Source organism: Bubalus kerabau, chromosome 12 (assembly GCF_029407905.1).
Source record: "Bubalus kerabau isolate K-KA32 ecotype Philippines breed swamp buffalo chromosome 12, PCC_UOA_SB_1v2, whole genome shotgun sequence".
Taxonomy (NCBI): Eukaryota; Metazoa; Chordata; class Mammalia; order Artiodactyla; family Bovidae; genus Bubalus; species Bubalus kerabau.
The window spans coordinates 6,340,311-6,360,927 of NC_073635.1; positions in this window are offsets into that span (position 1 = coordinate 6,340,311).

The following is a 20,617-nucleotide window of genomic DNA, read 5'->3' on the forward strand; positions in this document are numbered from 1 at the left end:
TAGTAACTTCTAATAAGTTCAAGATGATGTTTATCAAAAATAAAATAAAGGAGTTCCTCATATTCTGAATCAAAATCCAAAATTTTAGCCACAAAATTAAAAGACGCTTGCTCCTTGGAAAAATAGCCATGACTATCCTAGACAGTGTATTAAAAAGCAGAGACATCACTTTGCTAACAAAAGTCCATATAGTCAAAGTCATGGTTTTACCAGTAGTCAAGTATGGGTGTGAGAGTTGGACCGTAAGAAGTAAGAAGACTGAGCGTCAAAGAACCGATGCTATTGAACTGTGGTGCTGGAGAAGACTTTTTGAGAGTCCCTTGGACAGCAAGGAGATCAAACCAGTAGATCCTAAAAGAAATCAACCCTAAATCTTCATTGGACGGACTGAAACCGAAGCTCCAATACTTTGGCCCCCTGACGTGAAGTGCTGACTCATTGGAAAAGACCCTGATGCTGGGAAAGACTGAGGGCAGGAGGAGAAGGGGATGACAGAGGATGAGATGGTTGGATGACATCACCAACTCAATAGACATGAGTTTGAGCAAACTCCAGAAGACATTAAAGGACAGGGATGCCTGACGTGCTATAATCCGTGGGGTCACAAAGAGTCAGACACAGCTTAGTGACTGAACAACAACAAATATAAATGTTCTCTGACCTTATTGTAAAGTTTAGGTGACATATACCTGATCTGCTACTAAGTGTTCAGTTAGGCTGCAGAGTGGAAGGGCTGCTTGTTAGTTGTCCAGTGACAGCCTCAGAGTCTGCAGAAATTTGCTATGGCCCACCCAACCTGCACTAAATATCTTCCGGTGGCAATGGAGAAACCTTAAAGCTGTATTTTTCTCTTCCAAAAGTATACATGTTTCTCTGGAGTCATATTTCTTTACAAAGGCCATATAGTAGATTGGGGGAAAAAGGCCTCTCTTTTAACTGCAGAAATTTATAGCTTGACCACTTTAGGGTAGACACTAGAGTTCTTACCATGGTGCAGTGGTAAAGAATCTACCTGCCAATGCAGAAGAAGTAAGAGATGTGAGTTTGATCCCTGGGTAGGGAAGATGACCTGGAGAAGGAAATTACAACCCACTTTAGTATTCTTACCTGGAAAATTCCATGGACAGAAGAGTCTGGTGAACTACAGTCCATGGGGTCACAAAGAGTCAGATAGGACTGAGCACACATGCAGGCAGGAAAGCTCTTACCTTCTCAGCAACACACCAGTTGGACTTATCACAAAAGAGCAAAACTCACGCACAATCTCTTGGAAACATAGGAACAAACTCTATGTGCTCTCCTACATCCTGTTTCCATTGTATAATCTTGTGAATACCTGCAGATACTCTTGACTTTGCCAATTCCTTCAATTTATGTCATTACTTTCATTCAGGAAATTCTGAATTCAGGACTTTCCTGGTGGTCGGGTGGCTAAGACTCCATGTTACCAATGCAGGGGGCCCAGTTTTGATCCCTGGTCAGAGAACTAAATCCCTCATGCTGCAACTAAAGAGCCTGTCTGCCACAAGGAATGTCAAAATTCCTCATGCTGAAGGTCACAAGGAAGATTGAAGGTCTCACTTGCCGCAACTGACTCAGCCCAGCCAAATAAATAAATAAATATTAAAAAAAGAGAAATTCTGAATTAAATAGCCAATCATCTCAATAGATTAACCTTTCCTGATTTTAAACATTTTAAAACATTTTAACATTTTTAAATGAAAGTCATCTTATATTTGTTGTACAAATTTCATTTTGTTCCAATAGGAAAATACAAGTACATGAATTCCTAGCCTAAAACTATTTCTCAGTACTCTTCTTTGTATTACTTCTTTGTTTTTTCACTCGGCAATATCGCAATTAGAAACATCTTAGTTTCTTAAGAAAAAGTCTTTGGTATGTGTGTAACATATGATTAATGATTCATATGATTCAAACTTATTTCACAGCATTATATTTAAGTGCTTTTTGTTGTTGTTTTCTGTTTTTAGGTCTCCAACCAAGGATCTAACTTATGAGCCCCTTTCCCCATGCAGATCCTTAACCACTGGACTGCCAGGAAAGCCCCCTTTAATTCCTTTGTTAAAGCCACAATATGTTATACACTTTTGTTTACATTTGTAAATCTATGTGACTGTTATATGCTTTTACATATGATTAAAACATTATTTGGACACCACAAAGCGTGACTAAAATTTTCACTTTCAAAACATTATTCTAGTTTTTAGATTTCAAAAATACGGAGCCATTATGTACTAATTACTTTCAAAAGAACCAGAAACAATAGAATATATGAAAATATTTTATGTAAATGTAGGATTCAGACTTTGCCTATATGATATTCTTTTATATCTTGATAAAGTATGTAATAAATTTATGTTTTACTGTCATATAAAGAACTGGAAAGTAAAGTAAGCATAAAACAAACTGATAAAAATCTGAAAGTACATGATTTCTGGACCCTTGTGATGGGGTTATTTTGTCTCAACTTTCATACTCTCTGAAGTTGAAAGTGAATTATTATCAACTAAGAAGAAAACAATTATTCACTATTGGGGTCAGTCCTTTTACAGTACTCTTTAGGTTGTAGTGTTCAGAAAGGGAAATGATTACATGCTATAGGACATGGCAATCTTTCACAGTAAGTGTTGCTTTCTTTTTTTTTTTCCTTTTTATATTTTAATTGGAGGCTAATTACTTTACAATATTGTATTGGTTTTGCCATACATCAACATGAATCCGCCACGGGTGTACACATGTTCCTCATCCTGAACCCCCCCTCCCACCTCCCTCCCCATACCATCCCTCTGGGTCATCCCAGCGCACCAGCCCCAAGCATCCTGTATCTTTCTTATGCCAATATTATTATAATGTAGGAAAGACTAATTAAACTGTATCCCAATAATTTGAGCATGGTAATTCAACTTCAATATAAGAAATTAAGCTAAATATAAAAAATAAAGGAACACATCTTATCTTAATAATTAGCCATTTATTTGAGAGAACTAGCTCAGGGAAAATTTGTAAATTGAGTGAAATTTGTAAAATAAGTGAATTTTTTTTGTAAAATAAGTTTAGTTTGGGAACTTCCCATAGTCTCCATTCTAATGCTTTTATCTAGATGTTCATTTATATCTTGAGGCCCTTCTGCTTAGGCTTTATTCTCCCAGGATTTACATCCATATTCTATTTACCCTGAAGATTTTTTAGTGCTATTTGCTAGACAATAGTATTGACTTTACAGAGACTCTGGAAGAGTCTAGGGGATGTTAGGAGTCACCAGAAAATACTTTCAGGGTGAATATCAAGTCAAAACTATTTTTACAAGACAAGATTTTTTTGTTGTTGTTGATGAGTTTTCCAAAGGATACATGATTGATTATTAGAAGAGTTTGAATGAAGAGTTGATATGATAATCCAGTTATCTTTTATTAACCCAGGTCTTAAAGACATTTACAAAACTGCAGGCAATGACACTCTTCACACCAATTCCTTTTGTTTGGGAAAATACAGTTGACCCTTGAGCCACATAAGTTTTGATACTTGAACCACACAAATTAGGGGTGTCCACTGTCTGAGTCAAAAATCTCTGTGCAACTTTGCAGTTGGTTTTCCATATCTGCAGTTTCTCATCTGAGGATTCAACCAACCATCAACTGTAATGAAGCATTTAGTATTCAAAAGATTCTTCAAAAAGAAGACCTTCACAGTTCAAACCTGTGCTGCTCAAGTGTCACTTGCATGCTTGTGGTGTAAGCACCCAATAATTGGCCTGTTTGATTGCAATATAATGGCTGGCATTAGGCTTTTGATTGTCAAAGCATCCATTCCAAAGATATCCATCTGAAATGAATATATTACCAACTACACAACTAGACAAAGTGCCTTGTTGCCCAAGCATAAATTTCCCCTTTTGGAAAGCCCTGGTTAATCTAGGTAACTGGCTGCTTCAGTGACCCTACTTTTCTCTTCCTGTACTTTAATTCCTATGCTTATGTTTTAAAATTGGCAATAAAAGATGGACCTGCTAAATCCTTGGCACCTCAACCTTTACACCCATAAAGGCAGAACTCCAGGGCTACTCTCTCTCACTCTCCCTATGACTTCAGTGTGTGTCCCTGGGTGTGCATGTTTGAGACTTCTGAGTAATAAATCTTGCTTTTCAAAGTTTTTTAATGATGTTGCTAATGGGCCTCTTGTATTCATAAGGACTATAAGACCTGATCCAGCCACAGCATTAGCTCTGGTTGGGAAACTGCCTGTTTGGGCCCTACAAGTAGTACAAACCCAGGAGAGTGTTCCAGGCATTCCTACTCCATAGCTTCGCTATCAAAATGGTGAGACCAATGTAAAACATGCTTTTTCATTACAAAATGGAATTGATGTTAATAAGGGGTTCTTTTATTATTGCTTTTTGTAAGCTAATCAGTGAATGTTTATGAGACAAAAGTTTCCTGGAGTCCTTAGTAAGTTTTAAGAATGCAAAGGGGTCTTGAGGCTAAAGGTTTGAGAATCACATGTGCTAGACAGTCTGAAACACTGAGTAGTGACAAGTGAGTTAACATTTCTAATAATAAATCTGTATTTTACAGGAGCCTCCCAGAATACTGATGTTTTTACCCCAATGTAATAAACAAGTATGACTTTTTTAAAAATAAATTAGGGTAAGGTATTAAACATTTTTATATTAAAACATTTTTTTGAGGAAGCAAGTTTTCATTTTTATTTGATTGCAATGAAATTAATTTTATTTTATTTTTTTATTATTTTTTTACCAAAATATAAAATCTATATATTGTTACCAAGTAAGTGAAAAATATAGTTTCCTACTCAAAGGGAACGACCAGGTTAAAATGACACAATAGTCTTGACAAAACTTTGAAAATCTTTAAATAAACCTATAGTTTGGGCTTTCATTTTGATCAGAATAAATTTCAGACTCTTACAACTCTTTTTTTTTTCTTATATAATTATAATTATAATTCCATTCTCCCAAATCATCCCCCCTCCCTCTCCCACAGAGTCCAAAAGACTGTTCTATACTTCTGTGTCTCTTTTGCTGTCTCGCATACAGGGTTGTCGTTACCATCTTTCCATATATATGTGTTAGTATACTGTATTGGTGTTTTTCTTTCTGGCTTACTTCATTCTGTATAATAGGCTCCAGTTTCATCCACCTCATTAGAACTGATTCAAATGTCTTCTTTTTAATGGCTGAGTAATACTCCATGTGTATATCTACCATGGCTTTCTTATCCATTTGTCTGCTGTTGGACATCTAGGTTGCTTCCATGTCCTGGCTATTGTAAACAGTGCTGTGATGAACACTGGGGTACACGTGTCTCTTTCAATTCTGGTTTCCTCAGTGTGTATGCCTAGCAATGGGATTGCTGGGTCGTATGGCAGTTCTAGTTACAGTTTTTTTAAGGAATCTCCACACTGTTCTCCATAGTGGCTGTACTAGTTTGCACTCCCACCAACAGTGTAAGAGGGTTCCCTTTTCTCCACATCCTCTCCATCATTTGTTGCTTGTAGACTTTTGGATCGCAGCCATTCTGACTAGTGTGAAATGGTACCTCATAGTGGTTTTGATTTGCATTTCTCTGATAATGAGTGATGTTGAGCATCTTTTCATGTGTTTGTTAGCCATCTGTATGTCTTCTTTGGAGAAATGTCTATTTAGACATTTCTATTTAGAAATTTCTATTTAGACAGCCTTCAGAATGGGAGAAAATAATAGCAAATGAAGCAACTGACAAACAACTAATCTCAAAAGTATACAAGCAACTCCTGAAGCTCATTTCCAGAAAAATAAACAACCCAATCAAAAAATGGGCCAAAGAACTAAATAGACATTTATCAAAAAAAAAATTATATTAAAACATTTATAACTGGGACAAGGTATTAAAACATAGAACTTCCCTTGTGGCTCAGACGGTAAAGCGTCTGCCTACAATATTGGGAGACCCAGGTTTGATCCCTGGGTTGGGAAAGGATCCCAGTCTTCCACCGGAGAAGGAAATGGCAATCCACTCCAGTACTCTTGCCTAGAAAATCCCATGGATGGAGGAGCCTTGTAAGCTACAGTCCACAGGGTTGCAAAGAGTCAGATGTGACTGAGTGACTTCACTTTCACTTTCATTAAAACATTTTATTGTTAAAGTGGGGGAGAAAGGTGATAAGGAAATAAAATTCTCATTCTGTAGAGGACTATGTTTACTTTTGTGGGGATGGTAGTGATGGATTTTCAGATTATGAATGCAGCTTACTGACTCTACCGTGATATGGGTTTTGCACTTTAAAAGTAGAGCAGGTAGCAGATGGAACCCCATGTGTCTCAAACCATTTTCTGAACTTGTGAATTTTTTTTTTTCCTGTTACTAAAGGATCACTATAATTACATATACTATTTTGGTTAGTTCTATGAGAAAAAAAATTTGCAAGTTACATCAAAAAATCTTGTTCTAATTTTGTTCAGTTATTAAAACCCTATGACATTACTGAAGATACCTGTATACTCACAATTTTAAGTAATTAATTTTTTTCTTTATGTCTGAACATTTCTTTTCTTGAACATAAATATATCAGTTGAACTGTAAAAACATAAATATCCAATTTAGTTATATTGAATTTTTGTTGAAAATCATGCTGATTATTCATTGAAAATGGCCTTTGAACTGCCCAGATGGAAATATCTAAATACAAGATAAACAGGAGAAAAAAAAAGAACATTAGATGAAAATACTAAGAGGATATTTATACAAATAGCATAAATGTTGAAAATTTTAGTTGAAATATGGTTAGCTCATTTTTGCTCAATATTTTTATTTACTTTAATATAGCATGCAAATAGTTCACACAAATTGCCAATGTATTTTGTTTGGCATATTTGGCCCAAATAAAATTAAAATAGCTGAAAATTTATGTAAGTTTAAAGCTATTTTAAATTGACTTATTTCAATATGTTATGTATATATTATGTATGTTATATTTACATTTAACTAATGTATACATATTATATATATATATATATATATGCTGAAACATAAGAAGAATTAAAATGAAGTATTCTGAATTTTTTAAGGGAATAAGGTAATATATTCAGTCAGTTTCCCCAAATATTTGTTCAGATAAAGTGTTCACATGGAATTTCATACAGATTCAGCTAAAGAACATTTTTATGAAATAATTTTGGGAAAACATTGCATACTTGACCTCTCTTGGATATGTACAGTGTGTATTGGCTTTTTAAATACTCAGAAGTGTTCCAGTAAAGATACATGTGTGTTTTCTGTGTGTGTGTGGGTATGTGTGTTTTTGTATAATTTGATCTTGGAGATATTTGTTTTGGAACATCAGTTTATAATGATAGATTTAAACATCCAAGAAAACTGAATTGGAAATGCTGTTTGAAATTATTTCAGTTGCTTTTATTTTCTGTGAAACAAAGTCACCATTTCTAAATTTCTTCTTCCTGGAAATTAAAAAAGAAAACTTGTTTACCTTGTTTAAACACGAAAAAAATGGATAATAATGTTTTATAAGTAGCTTTCATCTAGACAAATATAAAGTACATCAGATACTAGAAATATAAAGTTTATGCATTAAATATTAATCTATAGCACTAAAACCTTAGCATTTTAATTGCATTTATTTGGTTTTTACCCAGATAAGTTTAGACACAGACCAGATCAACCTAGACAGCATATTAAAAAGCAGAGACATTACTTTGCCAACAAAGGTCCATCTAGTCAAGGCTATGGTTTTTCCAGTGGTCATGCATGGATGTGAGAGTTGGACTATAAAGAAAGCTGAGCATCGGAGAATTGATGCTTTTGAACTGTGCTGTTGGAAAAGACTCTTGAGAGTCCCTTGGACTGCAAGGAGATCCAACCAGTTCATCCTAAAGGAAATCAGTCTTGGGTGTTCATTGGAAGGACTGATGTTGAAGCTGAAACATCAATAATTTGGCCACCTGATGTGAAGAGTTGACTCATTGGAAAAGACCCTGATTCTGGGAGGGATTGGGGGCAGGAAGAAAAGGGGACAACAGAGGATGAGATGGCTGGATGGCATCACCGACTCGATGGACATAGGTTTGGGTAAACTCCAGGAGTTGTTGATGGACAGGGAGGCCTGGGGTGCTGCTGTTCATAGGGTCGCAAAGAGTCGGACACGACTGAGAGACTGAACTGAACCCAGATAAGTTTAGATACAGAGCCCATTCACACTCATATTCTATATCTAGCTATCCTTTCAAAAACTGAAATGTTATTATTTGTTTTGATATTATACTTCAGTTACTTCTTAGAGATGGATTTACAGGATCAATTTAAATTTTCAAAATGGTAAACATATATAAGTAGATAATTAGTTATGGAAGCTGAATTAAAAATGCTTTATAAGTGCCATTGACCCTTGAAGAACTCAAGGGTTGGGGTGCCCACCTCCTGCAGTGTTGAAATTATATATATAGCTTTTGACTCCCCTAAAACTTAACTATTAATATTCTAGTGTTGACTGGAAATCTTACTAATAGCATAGAGTAAATTAATAGATTTTTTTTTTTTATGTTTTATATGTTGTTTATATGTAACTGGAGAAGGCAATGGCAACCCACTCCAGTACTCTTGCCTGGAAAATCCCATGAAAGGAGGGGCCTGGTGGGCTGCAGTCCATGGGGTCGCTAGGAGTCGGACACGACTGAGCGACTTCACTTTCACTTTTCATTTTCATGCATTGGAGAAGGAAATGGCAACCCACTCCTGTGTTCTTGCCTGGAGAATCCCAGGGATGGGGGAGCCTGGTGGGCTGCCGTCTATGGGGTCGCACAGAGTCGGACACGACTGAAGCGACTTAGCAGCAGTAGCAGCAGTATATGTAACTATTAATAGCCTAGTATGCTACTGCTAAGTCGCTTCAGTCGTGTCTGACTCTGTGCGACCCCATAGAGGGCAGCCCACCAGGCTCCCCCGTCCTTGGGATTCTCCAGGCAAGAACACTGGAGTGGGTTGCCATTTCCTTCTCCAATGCTCAAAATGGAAAAGTGAAAGTGAAGTAGCTCAGTCGTGTCCGACTCCTAGCGACCCCATGGACTGCAGCCCACCAGGCTCCTCCCTCCATGGGATTTGCCAGGCAAGAGTACTGGAGTGGGGTGCCATTGCCTTCTCCCATAGCCTAGTATATGTAACTATTAATAGCCTAGTATATGTGAAGAAAACTGAGCAGTGAAGAATTGATGCTTTTGAACTGTGGTCTTGGAGAAGACTCTTGAGAGTCCCTTGGACTGCAAGGAGATCCAACCAGTCCATTCTGAAGGAGATCAGCCCTGGGATTTCTTTGGAAGGAATGATGCTGAAGCTGAAACTCCAGTACTTTGGCCACCTCATGCAAAGAGTTGAGGCATTGGAAAAGACTCTGATGCTGGGAGGGATTGGGGGCAGGAGGAGAAGGGGACAACAGAGGATGAGATGACTGGATGGCATCACTGACTCAATGGACGAGAGTCTGAGTGAACTCAGGGAGTTGGTGATGGACAGGGAGGCCTGGCATGCTGCCATTCATGGGGTTGCAAAGAGTCGGACATGACTGAGCCACTGAACTGAACTGAACTGATATCTAACTATTAATAGCCTAGTATATGTAACTATTAAGCCTAGTGTTGTCTTACTAATAGCATAGAGTAAATTAATAGATATTATTTATTTTTATGTTTTATATGTTGTTTTCTTATCATAAAGTTAGAGAAAATAAAATGTTAATAAGAAAATCATAAAGAAAATATATTTACAGTTCTGTAAAATATGTATTGGCACCACAAGTTCCTTTCTCTGTTTACAAGGTGAATCATCTCTCTATCAATATCTACCTCAATAATGTCTTATATGATACAGAACACTGTAGATGTTATACATATCATTAACACTAGCCATCAAAAATGAAAAGATTTTGTGAGAAAGAAATTCATCTTTATTTACAGGTGGAAATATTTACACACTGATAATGAAGATGATGTAATGTGATTATTTTATGGTAGACTAGTGTAATTAGTGTGATTGCTTCACAGTAGCCTTGTCTATACACTAATGAATGCATCATTATACAATTTTTTATGGCATACAGTGTTGCAGTGATATTCATGATACAGTATTGGAAACACTCTTACATTAAAAAGAACACCTATGATGCTACCTATGATGATAAACTGATATGCAGATTTTCAATTACGAGAGAAACATACTGTAGAGTAATGCAATTCTTTGAATTCTAAATTATAAAACAGCAAGAAAACAAACACATTATTAATTTTATAGTAAATACCACTGACCTTAGGCCTATGTAATTCTTGCACACTGTGTTTTAAATAACAGATACTGAGGCAATGATGATGCTGAGGGCACAAAAATGTCCAGTACATTTTGTGCCTTACTGCTGGATTTTCACATAAAAACACACATATGCATGACAGATTTCTGTACAACATGGTGGATTCATTGAGTAGAATTGGGTCATCATGAAAGTCTTCATCCTCATCATCTCCAAATTGAGTAGGCTGAGCAGAAGGAGAGAGAGGAGGGGTTGATCTTTTTGAAGGATGCAGAGGAGAAGACAGAAAAGGCAAGCATACCCAGTGTAATCACAGAAAATCTTTCTTCATGCCTGCATGTTAATTCACCTCAGTCATGTCTGACTCTTTGCGACCCCATGGACTGCAGCCTGCCAGGCTCCTCTGTCCATGGGATTCTCCAGACAAGAATAGTGAAGTGGGGGTGCTGCACCCTTCTCCAAGGGATCGTCCTTACCCAGGAGCTAGCCCACACCTCTTGCATCTCCTGCACTGGCAGTTGGGTTTTTTTACCACTGCCACCTGGGAAGCCAGAAATATTTCTATACAGTACAAATCCTTCTACCAATTACTATATTTGCAACACACATATCATAGAAGAGTCCCGGTCATAAAAGAAGTTAAAAGCAATCTCGAATAACGTTAACCCTTCGGCCTTTTGTCTAATATAAATTTGCTTTCTGTTAAGTATTGCTTCTTCTATGTCTTTTTCCTCTGTCATTGGTTTGGAAGTGCTCAGCTCCATCAAGTTGTCTTCTGTTTATTCCTCTGATAGGCTATCTCTTAGTTTTTTTAATTTCCTCAAGATCCACATTTTGAAACTCTACACCTCATGCCTTGTTGCTTTTTGCAATGTCCATAAGTCTTTCATAATTTATTAATTGACTCTGTAGTGAATTATGTGAAGTCATGAACATCATCATGAACAGTTTTACAACAGGCATTTAATATCTCAAGCTTGATGACTTTCACAGTTTTTTTCTATAACAGTAATGGCATCTTCAATGGTGTAGTCCTTCCAAGCTTTCATAGTGTTCTCCCTATTGGGAGTTCTCTTCCTTAGAGTCTATAATCCTTTTCTTAGAGTATTATGTGTAATGAGCCATAAAGTCCCTTGTGATGCCTGATTGTGAAGCAGAATTTTACAAAGTTGTGTTTCAGGGCAAGGGGACCACTTTGATGCCTTCAAGTTTGAACTCCTGGGATTCTGGGTGGCCAGGGACATTGTCCAATATCAAAAGAATTTTAAAAGGCACTTCTTGACAGGCAAGGTACTTCCTGACATCAGGGACAAAGCAATGATGGGACTAATGTTCTCCTTGTTCAGGCATTGGCAACCCACTCCAGTATTCTTGCCTGGAGGATCCCATAGACAGAGGAGCCTGGTGGGCTATGGTCCATACTGTTGCAAAGAGTTGGACACATGATTTAGCATGCATGCATATACAACCAAAAGACAGGCAGCTGGTGTTATCATTTCCCTTCAAGAGCTGAAAGTTAGCAGCTTTACAGATAAGGGCACTTCTTATCATATACTGGACTGCCTTTGCTCAAAACTGTAGATTTCCCTTCCTTCTTTAAATCATGGTGTTTGTTCACTTCTCTTCTTTAGTAATAAATGTACTTTGTGACATTTTTCTCTCTGGTAGGGCAATTTCCTCTATGTTAAAAACCTGTTCATGTAGATATCTTTCCTCCTCAATGATGTCTTTAATGGTGTCTGTGAACTCGTCTGCTACTTCTTGGTCAGCAGAAGCTGCTTCTCCTATTACCTTGACATTTTTAATTAGGTATGTCTTTCTTATGACAACCCTCCATACACATAAAGGTTGCATTTTCAATACAAGACAAAAAGATATTTTCCAAAAAGCACAGGGCTTTTGTGTCTGCTGCCATAGATGCAGTGAAGGCTCCACGTATTTCCTTTCCGTGGTTTACAATGGTCATTATAGTGGATTTATTTTTCTTGAAATGGTGGGAAACCACAGCTGCTATAGCTGTAGACCCCAATCTACGGTACATTTCAAGCAATCAAACATTTTCTTGCAATGTTGTGACTTTTTCTGCTTCTTGGGAGCACTTTCAACATTCCTAGTGGCAGTTCACATGGATTCTGTGTTGTTAGTCAAGGTTTATGCTATTGCACTGAACACAATGAAAAATACAAGAGAACTGAAAGAGATCAGTTCTTATTTCCATACGCAACTTACTGGTGAGACGAACTCCTCACTTAGGCTCACCACAGTAGCAACAGGAGGTGGATATGTGATTATTACAGTACTACAGTATGTGCTACAATTAATTTTATGCAATTATGATTTGATACTGCCTTTTAACGCTTGCTTACATTTTTTAGACTGCAAATGGCACAAAGTACACTTTGTAAGTGTGTGAAAGTCTGATAAATTTTAACTTTAGATAACAATAGATTTGTGTATTTTATCAGTTCAGTTCAGTTCAGTCTCTCAGTCATGTCCGACTTTTTGCAACCCCATGAACTGCAACACGCCAGGCCTCCCTGTCCATCACCAACTCCTGGAGTTCACTCAAACTCACATCCATCGAGTCGGTGATGCCATCCAGCCATGTCATCCTCTGTCGTCCCCTTCTCCTCCTGCCCCCAATCCCTCCCAGCATCAGAAACTTTTCCAATGAGTCAACTCTTCGCATGAGGTGGCCAAAGTACTGGAGTTTTAGCTTTAGCATCATTCCTTCCAAAGAACACCCAGGACTGATCTCCTTTAGAATGGACTGGTATTTTATAGTAGTAAGCTGTAAAGTGGGCCTCCCTTGTGACTCAGGTGATAAAGAATTGACCTGCAATGCGGGAGACCTGAGTTCAATCCCTGGGTTGGGAAGATCCCCTGGAGAAGGGAAAGGAATTTCATGGACTGGAAGACTGTGGGGTCCCAAAGAGTCGGACATGACTGTACATGTTATCTGCGTATATATCATGCATTTATGGCATACCTAAAATTTTCTTAAATTTTTTGATATTTCTAAACGACAGGTTCATCTTTAAGATTTTTTTTGTCACAGATGTATTGAATATCCAATATATTTTTTTCCTCATGATAAAAGTGAAAGTGGAGAGTGAAAAAGTTGGCTTAAAGCTCAACATTCAGAAAACGAAGACCATGGCATCCAGTCCCACCACTTCATGGGAAATAGATGGGGAAACAGTGGAAACAGTGTCAAACTTTATTTTTCTGGGCTCCAAAATCACTGCAGATGGTGACTGCAGCCATGAAATTAAAAAACGCTTACTCCTTGGAAGGAAAGTTATGACCAACCTAGATAGCATATTCAAAAGCAGAGACATTACTTTGCCAACAAAGGTTCGTCTAGTCAAGGCTATGGTTTTTCCTGTGGTCATGTATGGATGTGAGAGTTGGACTGTGAAGAAGGCTGAGCGCCGAAGAATTGATGCTTTTGAACTGTGGTGTTGGAGAAGACACTTGAGAGTCCCTTAGACTGCGAGGAGATCCAACCAGTCCATTCTGAAGGAGATCAGCCCTGGGATTTCTTTGGACAGAATGATGCTAAAGCTGAAACTCCAGTACTTTGGCCACCTCATGCAAAGAGTTGACTCATTGGAAAAGACTCTGATGCTGGGAGGGATTGGGAGCAGGAGGAGAAGGAGATGACAGAGGATGAGATGGCTGGATGGCATCACTGACTCGATGGACATGAGTCTGGGTGAACTCCGGGAGTTGGTGATGGACAGGGAGGCCTGGTGTGCTGCAATTCATGGGGTCCCAAAGAGTCGGACACGACTGAGCGACTGATCTGATCTGATCTGATCTGATGCATAAATATACCCATGCAGTAAATTTGTGTTTTTCAAAAGTCCACTGTATTATTATCTCACTTAGCGTTTTTGCTCACTGATGGCTAAGATGGAAAAGAATCTGCCCACAAAGCTAGAGACCCTAGTTTGATCCCTGGATCAGGAACATCCGCTGAAGAAGGGAATGGCGATCTACTTCAGTATTCTTGCCTGGAAAATTCCATGGACAGAGTAGCCTGGTGGTCTGTAGCCTATGAGTTCACAAAGAGTAAGACAGAGCTGAGCAACTCACACTTTTACTCCACTCCAATCTTTTAACCACTATGCTTAATAGATTCAACATAAAGTCAGAGGAGACTATAAATCTTTTATCTCATTGATCCACAATTAAAGGTATTTTTTTGAAGTCTCATATGATTACTCTATTGCTGTAAAATTTTCTTTTTAGATCTGTTAATATATGCTTTATGTATTTAGATGCTTCTATGTTGAGTTAATAAACATCTACAAATGTTATCTCTTCTTACTGAATTGACCACCTTATCCTTATGTGGTGCCCATCTTTTTCTTTTATTATCATTTTTGTTTCAAAGTCTACTTTGTCTAATACAAGTGAAGCTTTCTTTTGGTGTCTGTTTGCATGAAATATTCTTTAGTTTTCAGTGTGTATCCTTACATCTGAAACAACTCTCTCATAGGCAGTATATAGATGAGTATTGCTTTTTATTCATTCAGCCACTTTATGTCTTTTAAATGGAGAATTTTGTGCATTTTCATAGAAAGTGATTACTGAAAGTTATATATTTTTACCATTTTATTGATTTTTGGTTCATTTCAGTGTATCTGTTTCTTTTCTTCTTTTGCTCTCTATCCTTGTGGTTTGATGATTTTGAGTGTTATGCTTAGATTCCAGTCTCATTATTTTCTATGCATCCATCAAAGATTTTTGCTTTGTGCTTACCGTGAGGGTTACTTATATCAGCCTATATGTGTATATAAATATACAAATACTTGAGTCTATTTTAAATTGATAGCAAGATACTAAACTTTCTTCATTAAATTCTTTTTCATCTTATTTCCTGCTTTCTGCTTATGATGCTTTTTTAAAAAAATTAATTTCACATACAAAATGTTACACAATTAATGTATAAAACTTGGTGAACTTGGAGATAAATATGTGTGTGTATATATATATATATATATATATACACATATACACCATAAAACCATTACCACAATCTATGCCATAATCCTATTCATCACTTCTAAAAGTTCCCACTGCCCTCTTCTCTATTATTATTACTATTGTGGTTATTTTGTCCTAAGGACACAGAACATAAGATTTAACTACATCACAAATTTTTAAGTATATGATGCAATATCATTAATTATATGAGTTGTGCTGTACAGAGGGTCATTAGAATTTATTCATCTTCTATAATTGCGAATGTATACACTGACTAATACCTCCTTATTTTCCCTCATTTGGCAACCATCATTCTACTCTTCTATGATTTTGATGAGTTCAGACTCATCACATAAGTGGTATCATGGAGTATTTATCTTTCTGTGTCTAGCTTAATGCCCTAGACACTTAGTATAACATCTTTCAGTTTTATTTATGTTGTCCTGAATGGCAATATTCCCTTGCTTTTTAAAGGATACATACTATCTCATTGTTTGCATATGATATATTTTCTTCATTCATTCACCCATCAATGGACATTTAGATTGTTTCTTTGCCTTAACTATTCTGAATAATGCTGCAGTGAGCAAGAGGTATTTATTCAAGTGTAGGTATTTATTCAAGACCCTGATTTCAATTTCTTTAGATATATAGTGTAAGGGATTTGTTTCTCCACATCCTTGTCAACAATTGTTACCCTTTGGATTTTTGTTAGTAACCATCCAATTAAAGATGATATTTTCTTGTGATGGTTTTGATTTGCATTTCCCTGATGATTTTAAATACCTCTCATAATCCAGTTAGCCTTTCTTAGTCCTTCTTGGAGATGGTCTATTCAGTTTCTTTGCATTTTTTGAAAATCACATTGTTTATGGCTATGGAACTGTATGAGTCCCTTATATAATTTGAATATTTGCCCTTTATAAGACATTGAGTTTGAAAATGTTTTCCTCCATCTTTCAGGTTTCCTTCTCATTGTAATGATTGCTTTCTGTGCTGTGATGAAGATTTTTGCCTTGAAATAGTTCTACTTGACCATTTTTAGTTTATGTTTTTAATGTCATAATAAGCAAAATCATTGCCAGTACCAATACCATGAATCTTTTAATCTATGTTTTCTTCTAGGAGTTTAAATTTACAGCTTACATTTATGACTTTAATTCATTTTGAATTGACTTGTATATAGTGTAAGATAATCCAATTTCATTTTTTGCATGTGGATATCAGTTTTCTCAGCACCAGTTTTTAAAGAGACTATCCATGATTATTTTATTTTGTTGGCACTCTTGTCAAAGATTATTTGACTATATACATATGAAATTGTTTTGGGTTTCTCTACTCTTTTCCATTGACCTGCATATCAGTTTTAATGCCAGTGTTTTACTGTTTCAATTATTGTAGCTTAGTAATAAAATTTAAAATCACAAATGTGATGACTCCAACTTCATTCTCTTTTCTAAAGTTTGCTTTGGCTATTAGGGATCTTTTGTGATTTCATGTGCATCTTAAAGTGCTTTTTTTTTTTTCTATTGGTATAAAAAGTGCCACTGAGATTTTGATAAAAATTACGCTGAATGTGTAGATCACTTTGGGAAATATGTACATTTTAACATTACAAATTTCTAATTTATGAGCATTGACTGTCTTTGTATTTATATACTTGTTTCAATTTCTTTTGTCAATATTTTATATTTTTCAGTATAGAAATTTTCACCTCCTTTTTTAAGGTTATTTCTAAGCATTTACTATTTTTGATGATGTCGTAAGTGGAACTGATTCTTTAATAGCTAAGTTTTTAAAGTTGGAATTGAATATTAAATATTTATTTTTTTGTTACATAAGAATTCAAAGATGTAAATTTTGTAAGTAGCATGTGAGTTGTATATCACATATTTTGATGCATTGTATTATTAGTATCATTCAATCATATATTTTTGACACATCTTGAGTGATTTTTCTTTGACCTGTGTGAAATTTGCCAGTGTGCCAATTAATTGTCAGATATGTGGAACTCCTTATAGATTATTGGTTCTATTGCTTGCTAATTTAATTTACAGTGATTAGGTAGATAATTGTATTTGTATTTTACTGAGATTTTTTTAATAGCTTTTCACAGGGTCTGTTATGTTGTATATTCTTTCAGGATCTTATGAATTCAAAAAGAACATGTTCTACAATTATTTCACAGCTGTAATATATGTCATTAGATCAGATTTGTTGACATAATTATTTAGATTGCTTTTTTTTTGTTTAGTTGTATTATCAAGTACTGAAAGTAGGGTACTATGAAATTGTTTGTTTTACCCTTTAATTCTGTCAGTTTTGGCTTCAAGAATTTTAAAACACTTTTATTAAGGGCCCAAATATCTGTGAATGTTACCATCTCTTGATGAACAAATATCTTATCCAGCAATTTCACTTTATCTCAACTTTGTCCAGAACTCTATTTTGTTTGATCTAAAAACACACTCTAAGTTTATCATGCTTATATATTTTTAAACTCTTTTATTTTCAATTGGTCTGGATTTTTATGTTTAAAGTGAATCTCTTGCTAATGGAAGGAAGTTGAGTTTTTCTTTTTGTCCATTGTAACAGTCATTGCCATGTACTTGGAATATAAACTAATTGGAATAGAAATTCATAGCATATTTAATTCAATTATTGATATGGCTGGGATATTTATACCATTATGCAAATTATTCACTATTTGCCATGCATAGTATTTTTTCTTTCTATGTCCCTCCTTTCCTGCCAACATATTCGTTAAAGTATTATTTATGTGTTTAATGTATAGTATTCATAAATTTCCCAGTATTATTTTTATTTTATGTTAATATCTTGTTGGTTCTCTCAAATTTAAATATATGTTCTTGATTTCTTACCCAGAAAGAACTGGTGTGGCAATCTTATTATCAGAAAATAGACTTTAAAGTAAGAAAATACTAATACAGATAAAGGATATTTTAAAATTAAAAGAGGACTGATTCATCAGGAAGATACAAAAAATATTTTTAAAAATACTTCTAAAGATGGAGCAAAATGAAGCAAAAACTGTAAACACTGAAAAATAGAATAGCTTATTCAACAATAGGACTTCCCAGGTAGCTCAGTGGATAAAGAATCTGCCTGAAAAGCAAGGAACACAGGAGATACAGTTCAATCCTTGGGGTTGGGAAGATCCCCTGGAGGAAAGCATGGCAACCCATTTCAGTAGTCTTGCCTGGAGAATCCTATGAACAGGGAAGCCTGGCAGGTTATAGTCCATAGGGTCACAAAGACTCAGACATGACTGAAACAACAACATGCAAGCATGCAATTCAACAATAATGGACTTTCCAGGTGGCTCAAGTGGTAAAAAATCTGTCAATGCAGAAGATGCAGGAAATGCAGGTTTGATCCTTGGATTGGGAAGATCTCTTGAAGTAGAAAATGGCAATCTGCTCCAGTATTCTTGCCTGGAACATTCTATGGACAGAGGAGTTGGCAGGCTATAGCCCATGGGGTCATAATGAGCCAGATGCAACTGAGTGATTGAGCACACATGAATTCAACAATAATAGTTGGGGTTTTAACCATCCCATTTTTCATTTATGGTCAAATACCTAGGCTGCAGAGTAATACAGAAACAGAAAATTTCAACAACACTACAAATTGCGTAACTTAATGGGCATCTACTAACTGTTTCACAAACAGCATATGACACATTCTTCTCAGTTACAAGTGAATATTCTCCAGGACAAACCATATGATTTGCCACAAATCAAGCTTCAACAAGTGTAAAGAATTTAAATAATACAAAGTATCTCCTCTGACAACAATCTGGTTAAATTAGAAATCAATACTAGAAGAAAATTTGAATATTTCACTTATATCAGAAACTTAAACAATGTATTTCTAAATAACCAGTGGAGCAAGAAATAAATCACAAGAAACAAAGTATAACATATATCAAGATGAAATAAAACAAACAAACAAAAATAACATACCAAATCTTATTACATGTAGCTGAAAGCAGTACTAAATGGAAATTTAAAGCTGCAAACTCCCATATTATGGTAGAATACTGATTCTAAATTATTAAACTAAACCTTTCCTTTTAAAATTATAAATAGAGGGGAAATTAAACCCAGAAAATACAAGGAAAAAAATAATAAATATTAAAGTAGATATAAAGAAAATGAAAAATAGGAAAATAGAAATACTGAATGAGACCAAGTGATTATTCTCAGGAGAAAAATCAATCAATATAATAAAATATTAGTTAAGCTGTCTGAAAAAAAGGCATATGCAGATAAAATCAGAAATGAAAGTAAGGAAATGACATACTAATAGTATTAGAAATGTTTAAAGGATTATAAAAGTATAGTATTTGCAGTGGTTCAACAAATTAGATAATTCAGATGAAATGAAAAAAAATTCCTAGAAACACATAAATTACAAAAACTGACCAAGAAGAAATAGAAAATTTCAACAGTCCTACAATAAGAGATTAAACACTAATTTAGAAAATTACCAATAAATTAAAGTCCAGAACCAGATGGCTTCATTCTTGAATTCTACCAAATAATTAAAGAATAATTAGTCATACTCTAAAAATTCCTAAGGAAATGGAAACCCACTCCAGTGTTCTTGCCTGGAGAATCCCAGGGACAGAGGAGCCTAGTGGGCTGCCGTCTATGGGGTCGCACAGAGTCGGACACGACTGAAGTGACTTAGCAGCAGCAGCAGCAGCAAAAATTCCTAAAGATATAAAGAGAACATATCTCAACGCATTTTATGAAGCCAATGTTACCTTGATAACAAAGCCAGAAAAAGAATCACAAAAATAAATATAAGTACTTTTTATGAATACAGACCAAACAACAACAACAACAAGCAACTAGCAAACTGAAACTGATGGTTTATTAAAAGGGCTACACATGACAAAATGTGATTTATGTCAGGAACACAGTTGCTTCATAAAAAGAAAATCAATAACCACACTAAGAGAAAAAGTGTGGGGGTGGGAGGAAACCTGATCATTACAATACATGCCAAAAATAATTTGAAAAATGTCAACAGTATTTCATAACTACAACACACAGCATACTAGGAATAGAAGGACACTTCCTTAACATGATAAATGGTCCACGTGAAAAGCCCACTGCCAGCATTATTTTTAATGGTGAAAGACTAAACACTTTAACCTTGTGATCTGACACTGCTCTCATGACTGCTATTCATTGTTCTGTGAAGAAAGCTGAGTGCCGAAGAACTGATGTTTTGAACTGTGATGTTGGAGAAAACTCTTGAGAGT